At 44.6% G+C, this 24,411-nt stretch overlaps 1 pseudogene; it reads right to left on the bottom strand.

The window, feature by feature from the left end:
- Positions 1-5,537: 5,537 nt before the first annotated feature.
- On the bottom strand, positions 5,538-6,539 carry LOC147956827 (uncharacterized; annotated as a pseudogene).
- Positions 6,540-24,411: the final 17,872 nt, after the last annotated feature.

The following is a 24,411-nucleotide window of genomic DNA, read 5'->3' as shown; positions in this document are numbered from 1 at the left end:
TGAAGATACCTCTTAAGAATAAAATCTTTGCATGATATGTTCGTCATGGGGTCATTTTTACTAAAAATAATCTTATTAAAAGGAATTGGCATGGAAGTACGCAATGTGTTTTCTGTCAGCATGATGAGACAATGAAACATTTGTTCTTCCAATGCAAATTGGCTCATACTATATGGTCAGTCATTCAAATAGCTTCTGACTTATATCCTCCTTATAGTGTTGCTAATATATTTTGGCAACTGGTTACATGAGATTGAACACAGGTTTAGAACTCTTCTCATGGTGGGAGTACCTCTTATAGTGTTGCCGTTATTTGGTCACTTTGGCTATGTAGAAATGATAAGGTTTTTAACGGTAAAAGTATTTTTCATATGCAGGTTATCTATAGACTATAGATGTGCCGGGATGCTTCGTTTATGGCCGTCTCTACAACATGTGGAGAATCGAGACCTTTTTACGAAGGTGTGTACACGATTGGAGGCCACGACAAGAGGTACTTTTACCCAACATGGGTGGCACCATGATCTTAAGATTGCCCCCCTTCCTGTTTAGTCGTTATACAGACTCTGCATGTGTTATGGACCTCCTTCACCAATCATTCACTAGTACCATATTACAGGGATTGGAGTAACTAAATACAGATAGCAGCAAGAAGGGATTGGGGGGACGAAGAGCCTAGGTGGGAAGGAGAAGGGGAGCCATGGGAGAAGGAGCCGCCGCAGCCGCCTTTTAAGCTTAATCCCTCCGGGATGGGGAACTTGTTGCTGCCTCCTATGTATTTGTAGTGGTAGCTTCACTTGGTGTTGGATCCTGGGCCTGGCCCATGTGGTAACCCAAAGGCCGGCTCATGTAAGCATACATCAAGGGAAGGTTTGTGACATTCCTCCCTCCTTCAAATCCGGCTTGCCCTCAAGCCGATCCGCGCCCTTACCGGCTGGGTCGCAAGGCACTTGACGTCCCTTGGTACTGAAGTGAACATGAGCGATGTTGAAGAAGTAAGCGTCGTCATGCTAATAGTGGTGGCTGAGGCGGCCCTGGTTAAGCCCGGCGTCGAAGTAATAGTGGTGGTCGACGTAGGCGAGCGTGCTAATACTCCCTCCTCCTTGAAAAAGAGCCTGCTCACAGACAGAGAACTCCATGGCACTCACTGAATTCTTGTCACCAATCAACATTCCTTTTTTTTTGCGGGAACCAATCAACATTCCTTGACAGCTAGCAATTTCTTCCGGTGATTGAGAAATCCAAATCGACGAAATATTGCCTCCAGGATCCCACAACCGCCAGGTGGAGGTAGACACCAGTGAGTGGCGCACAGGTCTGAGAAAAATTGCTCAGAGCGAGCTTAGGCTGCACCCAGTCATCGTCATGGCCGCGGCATTCTGTCGAATGCCTTCCATGTGTTCGTGCGTCAGACTGAGAGACAGCAAACTGGCTGCAGCGAGGGAGTCGAGTAGACAACCAAGGGCACCGATTCCGCCAGACGTGAAATCAGGGGCGCCTCAGAAACGCCAGCGTCATGGTCGGTGCCATACCTCACTTGGATGGAAGATGCAGGAGTGGTGGCCTCGACGCCCATGGTGATGTCGAGGGAGGGCTGGGACGACGTACCGGTGGCAGCCGTCACAGAGGTGGAGATGGTGCCGACGATTTGGCTGCCGCGATCAGAGAGTGTTGCACCGCGACCGAGGGCCTGCGAGGTCGGTAAGGGACATGTCCGGAGCAGCCGTTGGGACTGTCGTAGCGGAGGAGGCAACCACGACAGGGATCCTCATGCCGCTCCATCTGCGCGGCCAATTTGGCGTTGTTCGTGGCCAGATCCTCCTGGATCCTGGTTGCAGAATGGGACAATGCCAAATTTGCATTCTGTTCACCAAATCGTCTTCATGGGATCACTCTCGGCCATTTTGTCGAACAGGTAGTGGGCAACGGTATGATTCGATCGTGATCCAACCAAGCCACCGCCATTTAAGCTGATCCCTCCAAGATGGGGAACTTGTTGCTGCCTCCTGTGTACTTGTAGTTTTTTTAGGGGTTCATGTGTATTTGTAGTGGTAGCTTTTTTTAGGGGCTTCACTTGGTGTTAGCTTCACTTGGTGTTGGATCCTGGGCCTGGCCTATGTGGTAATCCAAAGGCCAGCCCATGTAAGCATACAGGCAGGGAAGGTTCGTGACAATATGTTTCTTTGTATTTTGCCTCTTTTTATTTTGGTTTTGTGAGAGGACTTGGTTTGCCCGTGTACATCTTAGTTATGCAGAGGCGGGGTGTAATGCTTAAACCTTTTAAGTAATAAAGCACCCCTTGTCGAAAAATGTACCCCGACCGACAAATAGCTCGACAACAACACAGTCAATACGGATCGAAAGAAGGATAACAGCAACACCTTCAATTATTGGTAATATCGTCGATCACCCGCTCAGTGTGTGTTTTAGATGTAGATACAGCTTTCTTATTTCTTAGTAACAATCTTCAATGAAGAACTATTTGTTGAAATCTTTTGAAGGCAACAATAATGTATTGTCCACCATTAAAGTGAAAGTAATGAGAAGAATATATTGTTCAAACCTTTAGGTATTTTTTTAAGTATCTGACACCAGTTTTTGTCACCCAAATGATAAGTGTCATAGATATGGCATGAAGCACTCCGGCCCTGACTTTTTTACAACTAAAGTTGCCATCCGAAAAAAAACAGTTAAAAACAAACTAAAACTTGTCATCCGAAAAGAAGTTGCCATCCTCGTGTTATTAAAGTTGCCAACAAAGACGTTCGGAGTTCCCATGTGTTTGTGCCACACGTGAGGCACTTATCAGGGTCCTTTTGTTAAGGGTAGAGTTGAGGTTGTCATGTTTCAGTTAGTACAGGACTTGGTACTCTCCACTTTGTACACCACGACGGACATACAACGTGTGACTTCAGTTTATACTAAATCAATCGTTCAACAGTTTTATCTATTGTTTACACTACTACCAATTTGCTTTTCATTCAGTTTTACTACAAGTTATTTTGCATACAACCCATATTTAATTCTGCAAGGGATGGAAACTGAAGGGCTCAGATCTGAAGATTTGATTCTGGACGCGAAGAGAACATAGGATCCACCCCCCTCACTGTATGTTGTAAAAGGAAAGAGAAAACATGTTGTCAAAGAAAAGAGAAAGAGAAAACGTAGTCGAAGCAAACCCTCCTTCACGGCAGATAATTTGCATCTCGATCTTCCCCGGCCATTAACGCATCGCGAGAAGTAGCGGCAAGCGAAGCAGAATCATTTTGGTCGTCTCCGCAGCGGCGCAGCGCGTGCTAGGAGGCAGTAGTATTTCCTTGCCGTACGTGGCTCCGAGACTTTCAGTGGCAATAACTTTGATAGCCTCAATAACTTTGATAGAATCATAATTTGCTTGATATGCTTCTCGGAAAAACCTCTTACATGGAGATTGCTAAATGGCAACTAATACCAATGTTTTTGGCAAGAGAACATAAAATTGCTGCGATTTTTGCTTGCTATCTATGTTTGGAACAACTACTAAAGCTTAGTTCCTCAGGTCATGTAAAACATTAGAGTTATTTCTTTGTTTATTCAGTTTTGCAGCTGTCGTACCCTTTACGATAATGGTTGTATACACGACACTAGAATTTTGGTTATTTGGCTGGATGCCAGGTAGCTTTTGTTCCTTGCTTTTTTCTCTTTTGCTCAAAGCAGTAGATACAACATAATTAACAGAGGCGGAGGCGGAATTGGGCCAGGCCCCTAGCATGTTTCTGTACACTTAAAAATTAGATTCGTCTATTTACCCTATGCATGAAAGTCAATCTCATGTATCTTGATTCTCAAAAAAAAAAATCTCATATATCTTGGTTCGTGTCCACATTATCGCAGTAACATTATAAAGTAGATGATTATACAAGAGATATCTAGTACATGATCAAGGAGCATAATAAATAGTGGATGTCGCTATGTATCCAGTACATATCACCGATCTTTATTAACTTTACTATAGATGGGAAAATCACTCCACGAGCGAGGAGTCACAATCTATCGGTGGAGCTTGAGGGGAAAAAGAAATACAAGTTGAAGGTAGAATACGCTCTTGCATAACGGAGCTTTCAAGCCTAAATGATGAATTTACTCAAGTTTTGCATTTATAACAAGGGGAAAGTTTTCATCTAGCCGCGTAACTGAGCAGGCCACCCAGCTAGTTGTTAATAGAAATGGACCGTCTTTGCGCCCCGTGACACGGCGGTCAGGAAAATCGTTTGGCAACACTGTGAGCCTTCCGTAAAAAGTATTTGGGTAAACGAAGGCACTGGCGGCAATCTATGGCATGCGTGGTTATTGAAGATGATAAGAAAGGACAACACTATACCATTCGCAAAACAATTTGGAAGCTTAGGAGCAACGTAAAAATGGCGAATCCTATTTGGCGCTTAGGACATCTCCAATGCAAGACGCTTCCGTAGACGCTTAAGAAGGTAAAAAATAATGTTCTGAAATAAAAAATAAGCCACACGCCTTCTAGTCCAACGCTGGGCGCTAGTGGTAGGCGCTACTTAATCGTGAAACCAGCCAGAAATCAATTACTGGACTCATCGTTCCTACTCATGCGGGAAAAAAAAAGCTAAGCGCCCGCCTCCTTATTTTGCGTCGATGAAGTGGTAAGCGCCAGGATTTATTAGCTTAACTGCTGATTGGGAGGATATTAATCCTAGCGCCTAGTCCTAGCGCCCCCCATTGTAGATGCCCTTATGCGCCCGTTCTCAAACGGGCGCCAGCACGACGCAGCTAGTTGGGCTCGGCCCGTCTTGCCCTTTCTTTCGAAAAAATTGAGAAAAAGGACGTTTGGATTTGTTTCTCTTTTCACGTGAGGTTATCTTTATTATTTTGATGAACATATGGAGGCTTTATTAGTTATATACCACAAACATTGGACGTGTCAGATGCATCTCTTTTACGGTAGGGAACTATCTGTGTTATGCAAGTTTTCCTTTTATCTAAAACGTAAATTCCACAATCCAACGGTGTAATTAATTTTAATGATGTGGATTAATGAGAGATCTTGAAAGGTGTTTCCAATTACTACCTCCGTTTCAGTTTACAAGTCCTACACGTATACCTAGGCTGCCAATTTTATCACCCTAATATAAACTATATAACACCAAAATTATACCTTTTGAAAGTAGAAACTCCGAAGTTTATGTTGGTATATTTTTTGTAATATATGACTTGTATTAGGTTGGTCAAATTGACGAACTAGGAGTACGCGCATGCCCTGTAAACTGAGAAAGAGGTAGTAGTAAATATAAGATCAATATCCATAATCTATTACAATAACTTCAAGCAAGGAAATACAGGGGTCCCATACAAGCTATACCTATGTGAAACTCTAAACAATGAAGCTACGGAACAAACAATCATTACAACATCTGAGCAGTAGCAAATACTGGAGTTCAAAAGTATTATCATGCACGCATAGACAATTGGGAATCATCAATAACCTTCACATTAACTTCAAGGAAATAAAAATCCCAGCCTAATATGCTGCTTCATGCTTCTTCGGAGCTCCATGTAAGAATGGCAAACACATACATCTGATCATATGTCTGGTCAACCATGTAGAAATAAGCAGTCCTCCATGCTCTCTTAAACAACAAGACACAAAACACCACGGAGAGACCCAAAATAAATCCCATAGCGAGTCCAAAATAGAAGGTCATTGGCTCAAAGGAATGTTCATTCCGTTTTTGATCATCTTACATTGTTACATTCTTTCCGGGGCAACTGTTTGGAAGAGGAGGACCACAAAGACCACTGTTGCCATTGTACATGGAAGGTTGCTCTGTGTAGAGGGTGTCAATCTGACGCCCTGATGGTACGCATCCTGTTAGATTGTTATCAGACAAGGCCAAGTAGCTCAAATAGGTTAAATCTGATACGCTCGAAGGGATTCCACCAGAAAGCATGTTCCTCGAGAGGTCAAGTGATTCCAAAGCCTTCAAGGTCCCAAGCTTATTTGGGATTTTCCCACTCAATTGGTTCCACGATAGATTCAAGTTTATCAAGGCATCAAGAACAACTATTACTTCTGGTATTCTCCCAGTTAAGTGGTTGAAAGATAAGTCAATGCTCACCAAATCTAAAATGCCAATACCATAATCAAGTTCACGTCCCTTGACAGCCACAGAGGAAAAGTCAAATTTACGTACAATAGAAATTTTTGCGCTCCATGAAGAAAAAATTCATTCTCAAGATCATGGTTCGGAAACTCGTGTCGATGCTACAGACACGGTAGGTAATCCGAAAACTTATGTCGACGCTACTGACATGAGTGTTACTTCTGACAGAGACGATGCTAGAACTGACGCATGCACATCAAAAGTGATCCTAGAATCAGGTGTCACGTCCATGGTGCTTGGAGGACATTCAGCCGTGTCGCCGTTGGAAGAAGTAGCAGGCAACACAGCAGAAGAAACAACCGAGCTTGAAGGGGAAAGCAGTGCCAACACTCGGTCTGATGCTTTGCTTAGCAGGCCGAAAGTACAGGCCATGGGCACCTGCACTGGTTGCTCAGAAACTGAAAGTGAGCATGGCTCATGTGCTACGCTAGTTAGCCTAGCTTTGGCTGCAGAAGGAAAGTTATACAAAGCCGCACAAGGAGACAGTGCATAGGTAGCCATCCAGAAAAAGGACAAAGTTCCTACAGCCGGGAGCAAGGAATGCTAGCATTAGGAGCAACGTGTGATGGCCATGCTAGCAGCAAAATTGGTGATGCACGTGGAGCTGAGCGAGCAGCTTCGTGCATGGCACTAACGTATTCAAAGTCAGAGGATACAAAGGAAGAGTGTTTGCTTGTTTCGCCAAGAGCAGTATGCGAAGCAAAAGGCAAGACTATCCTGAAGGTGCAAGGAGCCGTGCAAGCAACGTGGCCTTCGACAGTAATGGAGGAAAGGAGACCACCACCTACAACCGTATTTTTACAGCCGGTGTTGCACCCACATCTGGAGAAAACTCTTCGGACGCTTGACCCGGTAATGGAGAAATGGAGTGGGCGATGGTGTCTAGCAAATGCCGAGGAATCGGTGGAATTCAAGGGCGCAAATACGAAGGAGTATTGGTGTCAGGCTATGGAAGAGGAGTTGAGGTCGATCCACGGCAATAATGCATGGGAGCTTGTGGATCTTCCCAACAATGAAAAAGTCATGGATCTCAATTGGGAATTAAGATCAAGAAAGATGTCGAAGCGTCCGTGAAACACCTAGTGAGGCTAGCTAGTAGCCAAAGAGTATGTGCAAGAGGAAGGTGTGGACTTCAAAGAAGTGTCCATCCCTGTTGCAAAGATGGAATCGGTGAGATTACTCATAGCTCTTGCGACTCAAGAATCATGAAGGATACATCACATGGATGTAAAATCCGTGTTTTTGACACTAGTAGAAAACAGGGCTATGGTCCAGGCCGGCTCAGCCCATTAGTCCCGGTTCAGTGTAGAACCGGGACTAATCTGGGCATTGGTCCCGGTTCGTGAGCCCAGGGGGCCGGCTGGGCCACGTGGGCCATTGGTCCCGGTTCGTCTGGACCTTTTGGTCCCGGTTGGTGGGACGAACCGGGACCAATGGGCCTCGCTCCTGGCCCACCACCATTGGTCCCGGTTGGTGGCCTGAACCGGGACCAAAGGCTCCCCTTTAGTCCCGGTTCTTGCCACAAACCGGGACCAATGAGGTGCCTATATATACCCTCGCCCGTGAGCAGAGCACTCCAGTGCTCTGTTTTTCTCTGGCCGGCGAGGGGAGGGGTTTGTGGTGCTCTAGCTCACCTCCTATGCACATGAGGTGTTCGATGGAATGCCCGAGCCACACTACTTAAACTTTCTCCTCTCGAAGCTCGACCTCCAAGCTCCATTTTCCTCGAGATTTGTCTAGATTTAGCGGTCCGTCACGCCCCGTCCCCGTCTTCACCGCCGTCGATCACCCGCGCTGATCTCATCACCGACACCACCGTGGTGAGCCTCTTGTTCTTATCTTCTTTCTGAAAGGAAAAATATTCTTACTTGTCTGTTTAGATAGATACTTGTATCATTTTCTTACATTTATTATTGCATCTTATATAGTGCGATGGTTTTGGTATCCGCCCCCGTCGGCCCTCGTCCTGTCTATGATTCGGATTTGATATGTATATTATCTTCATAACTATTGGTTCATTTATTGTTTATGAAAATTATGCCGACCAACGTGACATAGATTTTATTTATCTAGGATGTATGTGAATTGGAAATGCCAACCGACCCTATTGTTGAGAGGTTAAATTTAGTTGAAGAAGAAAACAATTTGTTGAAGGAAAAAATAAAAAAAAAATTGAGGAGGAGAAGATGATATTGGAGTTGCATGTTGCGGATGTCGTCGATGATCACAAGATCAAGATGGATGCAATGCGCTTGAAGATTAGAAAGATTAGAAAATATGCCATTCATACCGAGGCTTGGTATCATTATGCCGTTGGATCAATTGTTACCTTGGTTGCGATTATGATCGCATTTGTTTTTGCATTGAAATGTTTTACATAGTTTCAATGTATGGTTTAATTAATTAGATGCTCTGGAGAGCTATATGTTGTTAGATGAGAACTATGTATGCACTTTCGTTTTAATGTGATGATGAACTTCTATTAATTTGGACACTTAATTATATATAATGCACGCAGATGAACCGGCAATGGATGTACGGTGACGGACACACCCGCGAGTACATTAAGGGCGTGCATGAGTTTCTCGATGCGGCTGAGGCAAACAAGCAGAATGGTTTTATGTGTTGTCCATGCACTGAATGTGGGAATACGAGGTCTTACTCTAACCGGAAAGTCCTTCACTCCCACCTGCTTTACAAGGGTTTCATGCCACACTATAATGTTTGGACGAGGCACGGAGAAATAGGGGTTATGATGGAAGACGGCGAAGAAGAAGAGTACGATGACAACTATGTGCCCCTGAATACGGTGATGCTGCAACGGGGGGAGCTGGTGAAGATCAAGAGGAACCAGACGATGTGCACAATGATGCTGCCACGGGTGAAGCTGCTGAAGATCGAGAGGAACCAGACGATGTGCCCGATGATGATGATCTCCGTCGGGTCATTGTCGATGCAAGGACGCAATGCATTAGTCAAAAGGAGAAGCTGAAGTTCGATCGCATGTTAGAGGATCACAAAAAAGGGTTATACCCCAATTGCGAAGATGGCAACACAAAGCTCGTACCGTACTGGAATTGCTGCAGTGGAAGGCAGAGAATGCTGTGGCTGACAAAGGATTTGAGAAGCTACTGAAAATATTGAAGAAGAAGCTTCCAAACGATAACGAATTGCCCGACAGTACATACGCAGCAAAGAAGGTCGTATGCCCTCTAGGATTGGAGGTGGAGAAGATACATGCATGCCCTAATGACTGCATCCTCTACCGCGGTGCATACAAGGATCTGAACGCATGCCCGGTATGCGGTGCGTTGCGGTATAAGATCAGACGAGATGACCCTGGTGATGTTGACGGCGAGCCCCTCAGGAAGAGGGTTCCTGCGAAGGTGATGTGGTATGCTCCTATAATACCACGGTTGAAACGTCTGTTCAGAAACGAAGAGCATGCCAAGTTGATGTGATGGCACAGTGAGAACCGAAAGAAAGATGGAAAGTTGAGAGCACCCGCTGATGGGTCGCAGTGGAGAAAAATCGAGAGAAAGTACTGGGATGAGTTTGCAAAGGACCCAAGGAATGTATGGTTTGCTTTAAGCGCGGATGGCATTAATCCTTTCAGGGAGCAGAGCAGTAATCACAGCACCTGGCCCGTGACTCTATGTATGTATAACCTTCCTCCTTGGATGTGCATGAAGCGGAAGTTCATTATGATGCCAGTTCTCATCCAAGGCCCTAAGCAACCCGGCAACGAAATTGATGTGTACCTAAGGCCATTAGTTGAAGAACTTTTACAGCTGTGGAATGGAAACGGTGTACGTACGTGGGATGAGCACAGACAGGAGGAATTTAACCTTAAGGCGTTGCTGTTCGTGACCATCAACGATTGGCCCGCTCTCAGTAACCTTTCAGGACAGACAAACAAAGGATACCACGCATGCACGCACTGTTTAGATGACACTGAAAGTATATACCTGGACAAATGCAGGAAGAATGTGTACCTGGGCCATCGTCGATTTCTTCCGACCAACCATCAATGTTGAAAGAAAGGCAAGCATTTCAAAGGCGAGGCAGATCACCGGAAGAAGCCCGCCATGCGCACCGGTGTTCACGTGCTTGCTATGGTCAATGATTTACACTACGTAATCTTTGGAAAGGGTCCGGGTGGACTAGCTGTTTCGAATGACGCTGAGGGACACGCACCCATGTGGAAGAAGAAATCTATATTTTGGGACCTACCCTACTGGAAAGACCTAGAGGTCCGCTCCTCAATCGACGTGATGCACGTGACGAAGAACCTTTGCGTGAACCTGCTAGGCTTCTTGGGCGTGTATGGGAAGACAAAAGATACACCCGAGGCACGAGAGGACCTGCAACGTTTGCACGAAAAAGACGGCATGCCTCCGAAGCAGTATAAAGGTCCTGCCAGCTACGCTCTTACGAAAGAAGAGAAAGAAATCTTCTTTGAATGCCTGCTCAGTATGAAGGTCACGACTGGCTTCTCGTCGAATATAAAGGGAATAATAAATATGCCAGAGAAAAAGTTTCAGAACCTAAAGTCTCATGACTGCCACGTGATTATGACACAACTGCTTCCGGTTGCATTGAGGGGGCTTCTACCGGAAAACGTTCGATTAGCCATTGTGAAGCTATGTGCATTCCTCAATGGAATCTCTCAGAAGGTGATCGATCCAGAAATCGTACCAAGGCTAAGGAGTGATGTGGCGCAATGTCTTGTCAGTTTCGAGCTGGTGTTCCCACCATCCTTCTTCAATATCATGACGCACGTCCTAGTTCATCTAGTCGACGAGATTGTCATCCTGGGGCCCGTATTTCTACACAATATGTTCCCTTTTGAGAGGTTCATGGGAGTCCTAAAGAAATATGTCCGTAACCACACTAGGCCAGAAGGAAGCATCTCCATGGGCCATCAAACAGAGGATGTTATCGGGTTTTGTGTTGACTTCATTCCTGGCCTTAACAAGATAGGTCTCCCTAAATCGCGGTATGAGGGGAGATTGACTGGAAAAGGCACTCTGGGAAGAGACTCAATAATATGCAGGGACGGATATTCTTGGTCTCAAGCACACTACACAGTTCTACAGAACTCTACCTTGGTGACCCCGTATGTCGATGAATACAAAAACAGTCTGCGCTCCAAACACCCGGAGCAGTGCGACGACTGGATTACATGTGAACACATCAGGACTTTCAGCAGTTGGTTGGAAACACGTCTCAGAGGTGACAACACTGTTTGTGATGAGTTGTACTTATTGTCCAGGGGACCATCTTTGACTGTATTGACTTACAAAGGATACGAGATAAATGGGAATACATTTTACACGATCGCCCAAGATCAAAAGAGCACCAACCAAAACAGCGGTGTCCGCTTTGATGCAGCAACCGAGAGCGGAAAGGACACATATTATGGTTACATAGTGGACATATGGGAACTTGACTACGGACCTGATTTTAAGGTCCCTTTGTTTAAGTGCAAATGGGTCAATCTGTTAGGCGGCGGGGTACGGGTAGACCCACAGTACAGAATGACAACAGTGGATCTGAAAAATCTTGGGTACACTGACGAACCGTTCGTCCTAGCCAATGATGTGGCACAGGTTATCTATGTGAAGGACATGTCTACCAAACCGAGAAAAAGAAAAGATAAGGAAGCGAATACATCATACGATGAGCCAAAGCGCCACATAGTTCTTTCAGGAAAAAGGGACATCCTGGGAATGGACGGCAAGACATACATGTCTGAAGATTATGAAAAGTTTCATGAAATTCCACCCTTCAATGTCAAGGCTGACCCAAGCATCCTGATAAACAATGAAGATTATCCATGGTTACGGCGCAATAAGCAAATGACACAAGCGAAGAAAAAAATTCTAATTTTATAGTAAAGTTATTCATAAACTAGTGATTCACACAAATTTTTAAAAATTCAAATTTAAACTATTTAAAATTTAAAACTAATGGCACTAACAGAAAGTTTATAATTTTTGTGACCTAAAAGCAAAAAGAAATCACTAAAAAACTGTAAGTATTTAGTTTTAATTAGAAATAAAAAATAAATAGAAAAAAAATTCTAATTTTATAGTAAAGTTATTCATAAACTAGTGATTCACACAATTTTTAAAAATTCAAATTTAAACTATTTAAAATTTAAAACTAATGGCACTAACAGAAAGTTTATAATTTTTGTGACCTAAAGGCAAAAAGAAATCACTAAAAAACTGTAAGTATTTAGTTTTAAGTAGAAATAAAAAATAAATAGAAAAAAATTCTAATTTTATAGTAAAGTTATTCATAAACTAGTGATTCACAAAATTTTTTAAAAATTCAAATATAACTATTTAAAATTTAAAACTAATGGCACTAACAAAAAGTTTATAATTTTTGTGACCTAAAAGCAAAAAGAAATCACTAAAAAACTGTAAGTATTTAGTTTTAAGTAGAAATAAAAAATAAATAGAAAAAAATTCTAATTTTATAGTAAAGTTATTCATAAACTAGTGATTCACACAAATTTTTAAAAATTCAAATTTAAACTATTTAAAATTTAAAACTAATGGCACTAACAGAAAGTTTATAATTTTTGTGACCTAAAGGCAAAAAGAAATCACTAAAAAACTGTAAGTATTTAGTTTTAAGTAGAAATAAAAAATAAATAGAAAAAAATTCTAATTTTATAGTAAAGTTATTCATAAACTAGTGATTCACACAAATTTTTGAAAATTCAAATTTAAACTATTTAAAATTTAAAACTAATGGCACTAACATAAAGTTTATAATTTTTGTGACCTAAAAGCAAAAAAAATCACTAAAAAACCGTAAGTATTTAGTTTTAAGTAGAAATAAAAAAAATAAAAAACCAAAAAAATATAGAAATAAAAAAGAAAAAACCAAAAAAAATGCCACCTACTGGGCCTCCACGGCCTGAATACGACTAGAAACCCTACATGGACCAGGATTCAGGCCCGCAGAAGGCCCAATAGGCCCACAGGCAAAGCAGTGTCAAATTAGGCCCATAGGCCTGCTGTTCAGAGGAGTTCGAGAGGGAGGAGGCAGCAGAGCTTATAAACTGGTGTTGGGCGCTGTCAACTACCGATGTGGGACTAAACTTATGGGCGCGGGGCAGCACAAGGGTATTGGTCCCGGTTGGTGGCACCAACCGGGACTAAAGGTGGCATTGGTCCCGGTTGGTGGCACCAGCCGTGACCATTGCCCCCCTTTAGTCCCGGTTGGTGCCACCAACCGGGACCAATGGGCTTCGCTTCCCGCCCTTTGGGCTGCTGAAAATTGGCCTTTGGTCCCGGTTCGTGGCACCAACCGGGACTAAAGGGTGGCATTGGTCCCGGTTGGTGCCACGAACCGGGACCAATGCCCTTGCTATATAACCAGGACTTGTGAAAATTTCACATCTCCCTCGCCTCCCTAGCCAGTTGCCCCCGCCGCCAGGCTGCCCAAATCGCTCGCGCGCTCCTCGTCGCCGTCGCCGCCGCCGGCCGCCATCCCCGTCTCCCCGTGCCCCTGCCCTGCGCCCGAGCCCACGCCGGCCGCCGCCCCGTGCCCCTGCCCCGTCCCCGAGCACGCACGGCCGCGCCCCTGCGCCCCGGCCCGCCCCCACCATTGTCGTCGTCGCCGGCGCCCGCCCCCACTGCCGCCCCTGCCTCGACGCCGCCCCTCCTCCCCGTTCGGTCCGGCTCCGGCGACCCCCTTTCCTCCCTGTCCCCTCGATCCTCTTCATATAATTTTTTTTCATATGCATATGTTGATTATATGGATGGATGGATGATGTATATGTTCATTATATGGATGGATGGATGATGTATGCTTTTTTTCATATAATTTTTTTAGGCAGATTTTTAGATTTTTTAGGCAGATTTTTAGAATTTTTTTTGTATGTATGTTATGTTTATATGTATGTATGTATGTTCATATGTATGTATGTTTATATGCAAAGCATATGCAAAGAAAATGTATGAATGGTCATATGCAAAGAAAAATGTATGTATGGTCATATGCAAAGAAAATGTATGTATGTATGTTCATATGCAAAGAAAATGTATGTATGTATGTTCATATGCATATGCAAAGAAAATGTATGTTCATATATATGATGATATGTTCATATAAAAAGGAAAATAAGAAGAGGAAGAAAGGAGAAGAAGAGGAGAGGAAGAAGAGGAGAAATAAATAAGAAGAAGAAAAAAGAAGAAAAAGAAGAGGAGAAGAAGAAAGGAATAGAGGAGAAAAGAGAAAATAGAATATATATTCTATTTTCTCTTTTCTCCTCTATTCCTTTCTTCTTCTCCTCTTTTTTTTCTTCTTTTTTTTCTTCGACACGTGGGGGGGGGGGTCGAGAACGCCGGACATTCATGAGAGAGGCGAGGAAGAAGGGGAAGAAGAGGGAGAAGAAGAGGAGAGGAAGAAGAGGAAGTCTTCTCCTCTATTCTTTCTTCTCTTCTTTTTTCTTCTTCTTCTTCCTCTTTATTTTATCGGGAACGAGGGTCGTCGAGAGGTCGAGGAGCGGTAGAGGAGAAACCCTAAATAGAAAGTATCGTCGGTGTGAGATACATGTACCGTCGGTGTCGGACACTACACCCACATCCCACAAGTGGCGCGGGCTTCGACGCCCACGTCACTTGTGGGACGTGGATGTAGTGTCCGACACCGAAGGCCACATGTATCTCACACCCATGATACTTGCTAGCTATTTAGGGTTTCCTCTACCGAAAAGAAGAGGAGAAATAAATAAGAAGAAGAAAAAAGAAGAAAAAGAAGAGGAGAAGAAGAAAGGAATAGTGTTCTCCTCTATTCCTTTCTTCTTCTCCTCTTTTTTTTCTTCTTTTCTTCTTCTTCTTCTTCTTCTTCTTCTTCTTCTTCTTCTTCTTCTTCTTCTTCTTCTTATTAGCCGGAAGTAGAGAGACTAATGAAGAGCTTCGTTCCAGAACAACTTTGAAGAGCTTCGTACCATCATGCACATGTTACTTTCGCCTAATGATGAAGACATGGTTTTGTTGAATCCTTTGACACTAGGCAACCTCCCGACCCCTCGGCGATCCTCTCGAACATGATGTAGTGTCGTCGTTGTCGATATATACCCCCTCCCGATAGCTTACTATGATTAGGTAGCTAGTTCTACGTTTGGCACTAATATATCCATCTGTCATGTTTGAATAATAATTGCCATGTTGTAAATATTTGTAGAAACTATGGACACCGCCCTAGACAAAGCAACAAAAGAAGCGTTGTTGAGGGACATAATCGCAGAAGGAAGTGATGCCATCTCGTTGTTTCTCAATGGAACCGATGGTCTTGAAGGAGAGGGTGAACAAGATGGCTACGGTGACCTAATGCCGGTGCAAGAAGAAGAACATGAGGACGGCTCCGGTGACCCAATGCCGGTGCAAGAAGGAGACCGTGATGACGGCTCCGGTGACCGAACCGAGTCCGGCCAGGTATATATATTAGTTAAGCCTATGCTGACTAGCTGATTGATGCATTCATTGTTTTCGTATGTACACATATTAATTAAGTCTTTGCTCTTTTTTCTAGCCCTCCGAATCGAGCACAACTTCGGTAAAGAGACGAGGCCCGAAGAAAAAGTTGAGCTCGGATGAAAAGTTTGAGATCATAGCAATCGCGCCCGACGGCCAACCTATTGAACCCCTCCGGACAAAGAGCGCATTTGTTGCTCAGTGCGGGGTTCTGGTTAGGGACAAGATCCCGATAAGCATCCAGCAATGGTTTAAGCCAGCTACAGAAGACCCTGAGGTGTCTTATGTCAATGATATGCAGAAAAATGATCTTTGGACTGAGCTGAAGTCAAATTTCACCCTACCGCCTGAGGATAATCCAGAGAACCCAGTTAAAGAGAAATTAATCAAGTCTTTTGCTCTGAAGAGGATGGCAGAACTATTCAGGAGGTGGAAGAAAGAGCTGAATAAGTTTGTCGAAAAAAATGAGACACCAGAATTCAAGGGCAGATATGAGAAGATCAGAGATCACTGGCCCGCATTTGTGGCCCACAAGACATCAGAAAAGAGTAAGAAGATGTCGGCGACAAACAAGCAAAATGCTGCGAAGAAGAAGCTTCACCATCGCACGGGGTCAGGTGGCTACCTCGTAGCCCGGCCTAAGTGGTCCAAGAGTGAGAATGATCTGGTTCATAAAGGGATCGAACCAGAGACAAATAACTGGCCAGACCGTTGCCGGACTTGGTTCTTCGGGACTGGCGGAACCCTGGACCCTGAAACAGGGAAGTGCATTTGGACGAACGATCAAATGGACATACCAGTCAGTAAGCTTAAGCAGTATATCGAAGCAGCGCAGGAAGGGACGTTCTTTCCAGACAGAGAGAACGACGAGCTCATAATGGCCCTCGGGAATCCTGAGCACCCTGGACGGACACGAGGCACGCCAGGCTCCGTTCCGTGGAAGGTTGGGTTTCCGGACGCAGGCGGTTACAAATCCCATGAGAGGAGGAAAAAAGTGCAGCAGACCCAAATGCAGGCGCTGCAAGCAAGGGTGGACGCGATAGAGGAACGAGAAGCAAATCGCAGCAAACGTACTGCCGAAGCCTCCCCCGAAGCTACCCCGCCATCTCAGCGCAGAAGCAGCGTGGCTTCCACCGAGCTGCTTCAGCTAGAGCATGCCTTGACGGCTCCTGCCAGCTATCCCGTGGATGCTATCACGGAGTCTCAAAATTGCCACCTTATGACGCAATGGATGAATTTGAAGGTCAAGGCGGCTGTTGGCTCTGTTTGTCCTACTGAACCCGACGCAACTTTTCACTGCCGGCCGATTCCAGAAGGATATGCTAGGGTGATGGTGGATGAGATAATGGAGGGATTTGAGGACCTCCAGCTTGACCACCCTACCGGTGAAGGGGAGACTCGGTTGGGGTCTGCTTTGAAGACTCCATGCCTATGGCGGAAGGAGCTCATCAACCTTCCGAACTGGACTCCTCCGCCTCCTCCTCCTCCTCCGGCGAGTCAGGGCACTCCGCCTCCACCGCCTCCTCCTCCTCCGGCGAGTGACGATCAGGGCCCTCGGCCGGCTCCTTCTCCGGCGCGTGGCGGCACTCCGCCTCCTTCTCCGCCTGCGCCGACGCGCCCGAGCAGCCAGCCTCCTCCTTCTCCGCCTCGTCAGCAAGGGCGGAAGAGACCTGCCGCCGCTCCAGCTGCTCCAGCGCATCGTAGTCCTTCTCCTCCGCCGCTTAAGCAAGTAAAGAAGACAACCGCTACGTTTGCTCGGTCGGCGTCTAGCAGTACAACCAGAGGCGGGAGGACATACAGATTCGGTCCTTCTCTGAAGACTCCAGAGAAGTTACCATACGAGAGGACCCAGGAGGAGAACGCCGAGATCGCGCGAGAAGAAGTGAAGAAATTCTTTGAAGGGGTGAAAGCAAAGAAACATCCACCTCCGGAGGAGAAGGTAGATCGGGTGAAAGTGAAGCGCACTCTGGCTGCCCTGACAAAACCACTGAAGTCTGATTCGCCGAAAGGAAACTATGACCGCATTATTGGAAAGGAATTTGCCGAAGCGGAGCGGTCGGGAAGTACTGTCAGTGATCAAAGGCTGAAACAACGACGAGCTGGGAAACAAATTGCCCAGCTCGGCGAACAAGCGAAGCAATCGTGCCCCCCGCTCAAGGTTCCTAGCCACAACGTCGATAATGATCCGAGGATGGTGCCCGGTTATAGCAATCTTGCAGATTACCTGCCCGACGAAGTACATTATGAACCCATGGACGTGCAGATACAAAGATACGAGTACGGGAAGCCTCTCGTCAAAGATGAAAGATCTCTATCAACGATGATGCGAAGATTGCATGATTGGTACTTGAAAATCTGCAGAGACTCTGGGGGGAGGAGTACTTTGTATGCGAGAGTTAAACCGGAGCATGACCTCGTTGGAATTGATCTGTTGCCTGTTCCATTTGAGGAGTTCTATCAGTTCTTCAATCAATTGGCCCTCGATAAAGCAACTGTCACCTGCTACTGTCTGTAAGTAGTACTACTTCTGTCATTAAGTTTCTCTATATAGCTTAGCTCTTTCATTGCATGTATTTATAATCATCCTCACTATATTATGCAGATTGAAGATCATCGAATTGAAGAAAATACAAGTCGGTGATATTGGGTTCATTAACACATATCTCATAGATGCAACTCAGGTTAAATTTCATGCCGCAGAAACCGAGGCCAGCATGCTAGAATCGTTGATAATAAATCAAAACAAAGATATAATACTCTTTCCTTACAACTTCAAGTGAGTGTTACTGTCTTGTGCGTATTCGGTTTCCCTTATATATTAGTCAAGGTTATAGTAATGTAATTGATGAATTATGCATGCGTGTGCAGTTTCCACTATATTCTCCTACATATTAAGCTTGAGCAGGGACTAGTAACCGTCTTAGACTCAAGACGAAAAGATCCCAAGGACTATGCAGACATGACTCAAATACTCGAGAAGTAAATTAAATCGATCATTATCCACCATATCAGCAACTTTGTTCATTTCCTGATATATCAAGTAATTGTTTTCTTTGTCCGGCAGGGTTTGGACAAAATTCAACAGAAAAGCTCCGGGACTGCCGAAGGAGCTGCAATTTAGACACCCGAAAGTAAGTACTAGCTACAGTAGCATTTTAAGCGCATCTACTAGTCATTCAAGCGCTAGTTTCATCAATACCATTTGGCATTCTTGCTTATCAGTTTGATTAACCTCTATTTCTTGTAAAGTGGTTGTGGCAGGAACAAGGGAATGATTTCTGTGGATACTATGTTTGCGAGTCCATCCGCCACACGACCTGTGAGCGGTGCTACACTGACGAACAATATGCAGTACGTAAATAACAACATTCACAATTTTATTTTATTACCATCATTTGTGTTGAGTTTCATTCATTCATATATATATGTATTGACCCCCTTCTTTAAATTAGATGTTTCGGAAGCGGGATGAACTCCTAGCACCAGCTCGCATGCGAGGAATTCAAGAGGAATTGGCGGCATTCTTTCTTGACCACGTGATCCCTGAAGACGGAGAATTCTATGTTAACCCTGAGTCCGTATGATTATATTTGTAAGAGATAATTACTGTATATATGTAGCCGGTAGTGTCGGATAGATATACGACAACTTGTTGTTCGACCAATCTCTCGGAGAAGGAGAGGTGGTCGATATCACTTCTCTCTGTATATATGCATATATGTTCATGACGATCTTCTGTTTCCTTCGTTTGCTTACTAGCTAGCCAGCGTGTCTAGTCCTCTCTATATACGTATGTATAGTACGTAGCGTCGACCAAGCACAGACATAACAGAGGACACTTCTCTCTATTAATTATAACTAGCTAACACAATATATGAAACACCTAAATTAACCCCCCAAAACCCCCAACCCCACCCCCCCTTTCAAAAAAAACAAAAACCCCAGCCACAGAAGTGCTGACGCGTGGATGCCTATTGGTCCCGGTTGGTGCCACCAACCGGGACCAAAGGGTCTCCACGTGGGCAGTGCGCAGAGCCCAGTCAGGAGACCCTTTGGTCCCGGTTGGTGGCACCAACCGGGACCAAAGGGTCTCCTGACTGGGCTCTGCGCACTGCCCACGTGGAGGGCCTTTAGTCCCGGTTCTGGATTGAACCGGGACTAAAGGGGGGAGGTATTAGTACCGACACTTTAGTCCCGGTTCAGGAACCGGGACTAAAGGCCCTTATGAACCGGGACTATAGGCCCTTTTTCTACCAGTGTGAACAAAGAGTTACAATGAGATGTTTATGTGAACCGACCACCCGGATTCATCAAAGAGGGAGAAGAGTACAAGGTACTGAACCTTCACAAAGTCTTGTATGAGCTACGGCAAGGCTCTCGGGCACGGAACATCAAACTTGATCAGACGATGGTTTCTCTTGGATTTGAGAAAGCCCCACTAGAGTATGCAATGTACAAGCAAGGTGAAGGAAAGGATCGTCTACTAGTTGGCATCTACGACGACGACCTATTGATAGCTGAAGCAAATGAAGAGGTGATTGCAAAGTTCAAGCTACAAATGAAGGAGCTTTTCAAAATAGATGATCTCGACCTATTGAGTTACTACCTCGGGATGGAGGAATATCAAAAGCCAGAGGGAATCACACTATGCCAGAAGGCATACGCATGAAAGGCACTTGAAAGTTGTGGCATGAAATATTGCAATCCAGTTGATGCTCCAATGAAACCTCATGTTGAGATGATCAAGAAGGAGATGGTGAAACTACTCAGCTACAATGGTAGTGACAAGGAAGGAATTGTTGATGACCGTAAGAGTATCTCGGACATGGCATATTTTCTTAGTGGAAGCATAGTAAGCTGGTTATCATGAAAGCAAAAGTGGTGACATCGACTTCAAGTGAAACAGAGTGTCAAGGTGTGTGGCTAGGGAGGCTACACGGTGATCGAGATCCGAAACAAGTGGTGCTCAACGTTGACAGTTAGTCTACGACTTTTCTACGCGAGGATCCAGTGCAGCGTGAAAGGAGCAAGCACATTGATACGATGTATCACTATATAAAGGACTGCGTGAAAGAAGGGAAGACGTAGGTCAACTACAATCGCACCGATGATCATCTAGCACACATCCTAAGCAAGGCTTTGAATCAAAAGAAGTTCTTAGAGATGCGAGAAAGATCGGCGTCGGAGCTGTAACGTAACGACATCATGTTTAGAGGGGGAGGGGGTGATTGTTGGAAAAAACACGACAAGACGTATCCGTGTCCAGCACTATGTGCATGTACGTGTCTGTTAGTTTTCCTATCCTTCACCGAGTAGGATTAGATTCGTTGGCAAGTTAGCTAGCTAATATATATACTTATGTACCCCTGTACTCTTTGTACCGTGAGATCGCAAAGCAATAAAGTAAAACAGGAACCACACGTTCCTGTGGCAATACCTTTGCTTCGTGTGCATGCGTGAGTACTAGATTGATCCTTCGATCGACTAGCTAGCTACTACGTGCGTGGTTCGTCTCGCCATATTTCGCTTCGGCCAAGTGCATCGGCCAACAGCCGATTGATTGAGACTCGTCAGCGTTGTTTCGTTTGTCGTCGGTCGTCGCTGTCGCCGGAAAGTACTTGTCGTTGGGTCCGGGCCAACAAACTCATTGGGACTCATTGGGAATTCAAAAACCCTTATAGCTTAAGTTGGTACGCCCAAAGCACCAATTTAACCAAAGTTTTCTTGGCCGCCCTAGAAAAATATTTCCTAACCAAATCAGCCCTTCAATGTACCAGCTTTCATGCGCCCCTCAGTAATGGGAAGCCCCGAATAGTTATCATCAAAGCAATTTGCGACCACCTCAGGAATAACTATAACCGCTACTTGGTCTTAAATGCTGCATCTTTTACCAAACAAGATTTAACACTTGAGAGGTCTCAATTATTGGCATGTTCCCAACTCATACCATGCCAAAAAAATCTTAATAACCAACTCTTGATCAAGAGGGTCTTTGAAAAATAATAGAAGGTCATTTGCAAAGAAGTAAATGAGAAACCTAGGCGCTCGGCTACAAATTTTGAAGTCTTGAAGCAGCCCCTGGTTGTAGCATCATCCAAGAGAATCGACAGGGCATGAACAACCAACAAAGATAGGTAGGGTGAGTGATGGTCACCTTGGCTAATCCCTCGAGTTGGAGTGAAATAATCCAGTAGATGACGATTGAAGAGAATAGTGTATTTTATCGAGGTAACACAAGTCATGATCTATCTAGCCCAACATGAAGAAAAAAGAAGCTCCCGAAGCATGCCTCCCATAAAAATTCCAATCCACTCTAACATATGCTTTTGTGAAGTCAAATTTGTAGTCACAAAAATGAGCACGACCATACTTTAAAGTACTCATGGAAAGCATACGTTAAAAGGCGATTAGGGCAGTATCCGTGATCATACAACACTCTGTGAAGGAGAAGTCATACCATCAAGAATAAGCGGCAAACGGTTAACCATGCAGTTGGATATACTTCTGTAGATAACATTGCAGAGGCTGATGGGGCAATAGGGTGTTACTAACCTCATCATCAGTGAAAGGTTGACAAAGTTCTTCATTTATCTCCAAAGACACCCTAGGCTGTAAAATAAAGGATCGGTACGCATTAGCATCGTTAGCATACAACGAAGTAAAATAATCATGTAGCCCATCCAACATATTCGTGGATGCCCCACCTCCAAGTACACACTTTTATTCTTTTTAGTTCTGCGACAAGGTTTTAGATTAAAGAAACTCATACCACGGTCACCATCATATGGAGCACCTATGTTGTACCAGGCTCCACGCCCGCCCATGGAAACAATGCAAAGTGTTTCAATTATCCGCAGCTTAGAATTGGGCATATGCATATGTTAGATAGATCGTGCTAGTAGTGAGGACTTCAAATCCCCTGAGAACACCTCAATTACCCAAGCACCACCCGTGTATTCTACTCTCTTTTCTTTTACCATCTCCCCTTATTGTTCTTAGTTAATTAAATACCCTGTTTTATTGTTTCCATAGCAATTGGTAGAAAAAAAGTATTTCTAGACTACGGTGTAGGTGCGAACGTAGCTGCGTCCGTGAGCACACAGTTGTAGGGTTAGAAGTTGCTTGCACGTTGCTCCCTGTGGGTGACAAACTCTACTTATCATGAATTGTAATAAGCTTTTGCACTTGAAGGCCATCAATGGCTAGAACCTTCTTTTAGAGAAGAAATAGAAGAAGTTATACATCTTGTTTTTTAGAACGGAGAAAGTAATGAATAACGAGTGCATCTCCACCGAGAAAAAAAAAGAACAAGCCAATGGCAATTAAGCATGTATGTTTCTTGGCAATTAAGCGTGTATGTTTCTCATGTGCGTAAAGATGTAAGGTTCAGAAAATTGAAGAATCTATGTGAGCTTTCAGTTGTGATGGTTGAGGCAAAAAAGCATGAACAATATGATATTGTTTACAAGCTTCTTAAGTTATTTTTTTTGTAGGTGTACAAGCTTCTGAAGTTGGTTCTAATTCTTCCAGTAGCCACTGCTAGTGTTGAAAGGTTATTCTCCTCAATGAACTATGTGAAGAATCAATTAAGGAACAAAAAATGGGTGATGAATATTTGAACATTTGCATGGTTACATTTGTTGAGAGAGAATTCTTCAACAAAGTGAAAGACGAGGATATCATCAATCTCTTCCAGAAAGTGGATCGCACAGTTATATTGTAATTCCTTTTCTATTTTGTAATGTTCTTTAATTGTCAGAGATATTGCCACAATGTCATTTGGTTACTGTTATGGATATATGGTCATTGGCTCATGCTGGGGGTTGTTTCCTACACATTTGTTGTCCTATATAGTATAAATTGCTATTGAATTGCATAAGTTTTATTTACAATGAATACCGAGGAGCAAATTCCTGGCTCCGCCACTACATGCAGCATATCTTAGGGAAAAGACGCGTGGGGGACCATGTCATGGAACGAGCGGCCGTGTGGGTTAAGGGGGCACGTGTAGACATAGCAGTGGGCCGTCTGGACACGTGGTTGGCAGTGGAAGGGGCTGATGGGCATTATCAGCCGGCCGAAAAGAAAACAAAGAAAAACATTTGGATCGAAAAAGGCAGATGACAAAGGCATAAGAAAGCGTGAGCCGGCCCATGTGCAGGCGCGTTTTCTTAGATTCACTAGGGCGTTTGCCAAAAGGATTTTCCCTGTCGGCGACCTCCTCTCCTCTGTGCACGTACATACGTGTTCGTACATCACCATTGTATTGTGCCGACCTGCTGCATGACACGATGATGCACACGTCGCGAGAAGTCGAGGACAGATCACCTAGGCTACTCGGCGGGCACTTTTCTGGCTAAGGTAGAAGCAGCCTTTTGGGTTGCTGCTCCTGCTACGTACATCCTCGTATATAGACGCGCGCAGGACGCCAAGGGTGCTACAGTACCACCTCGTGATCTACTCCCATTCCATCCCCGCGATCAGCATTCCGGCCGGCGACGGTGACGGCAAAGGGCAGCGGCGCAGCAGCAGAAGCAAGAAGCTCATCCGGACCCGATCGAGGTGCGTACACGCCGCAAAAGAAAAGAAAAGCAGATGCATCGATTCCCTAAAAAGAAACTTGAATATGCGCGCGCGCACGCAACATTTGATTGGTCCGATCGAGGGGAGCAACAGCACGCACGGCTCCACTCCATTTTTCAGGGTGGAGGCGCCCACTCCCCACTGCATTACGCGCGCCCACA

Source organism: Triticum urartu, chromosome 7A (genome assembly GCF_056163025.1).
Source record: "Triticum urartu cultivar PI428250 chromosome 7A, HENAU_Tu73, whole genome shotgun sequence".
NCBI classification, from domain to species: Eukaryota; Viridiplantae; Streptophyta; class Magnoliopsida; order Poales; family Poaceae; genus Triticum; species Triticum urartu.
This window is presented reverse-complemented; position numbering and strand designations above follow the sequence as displayed.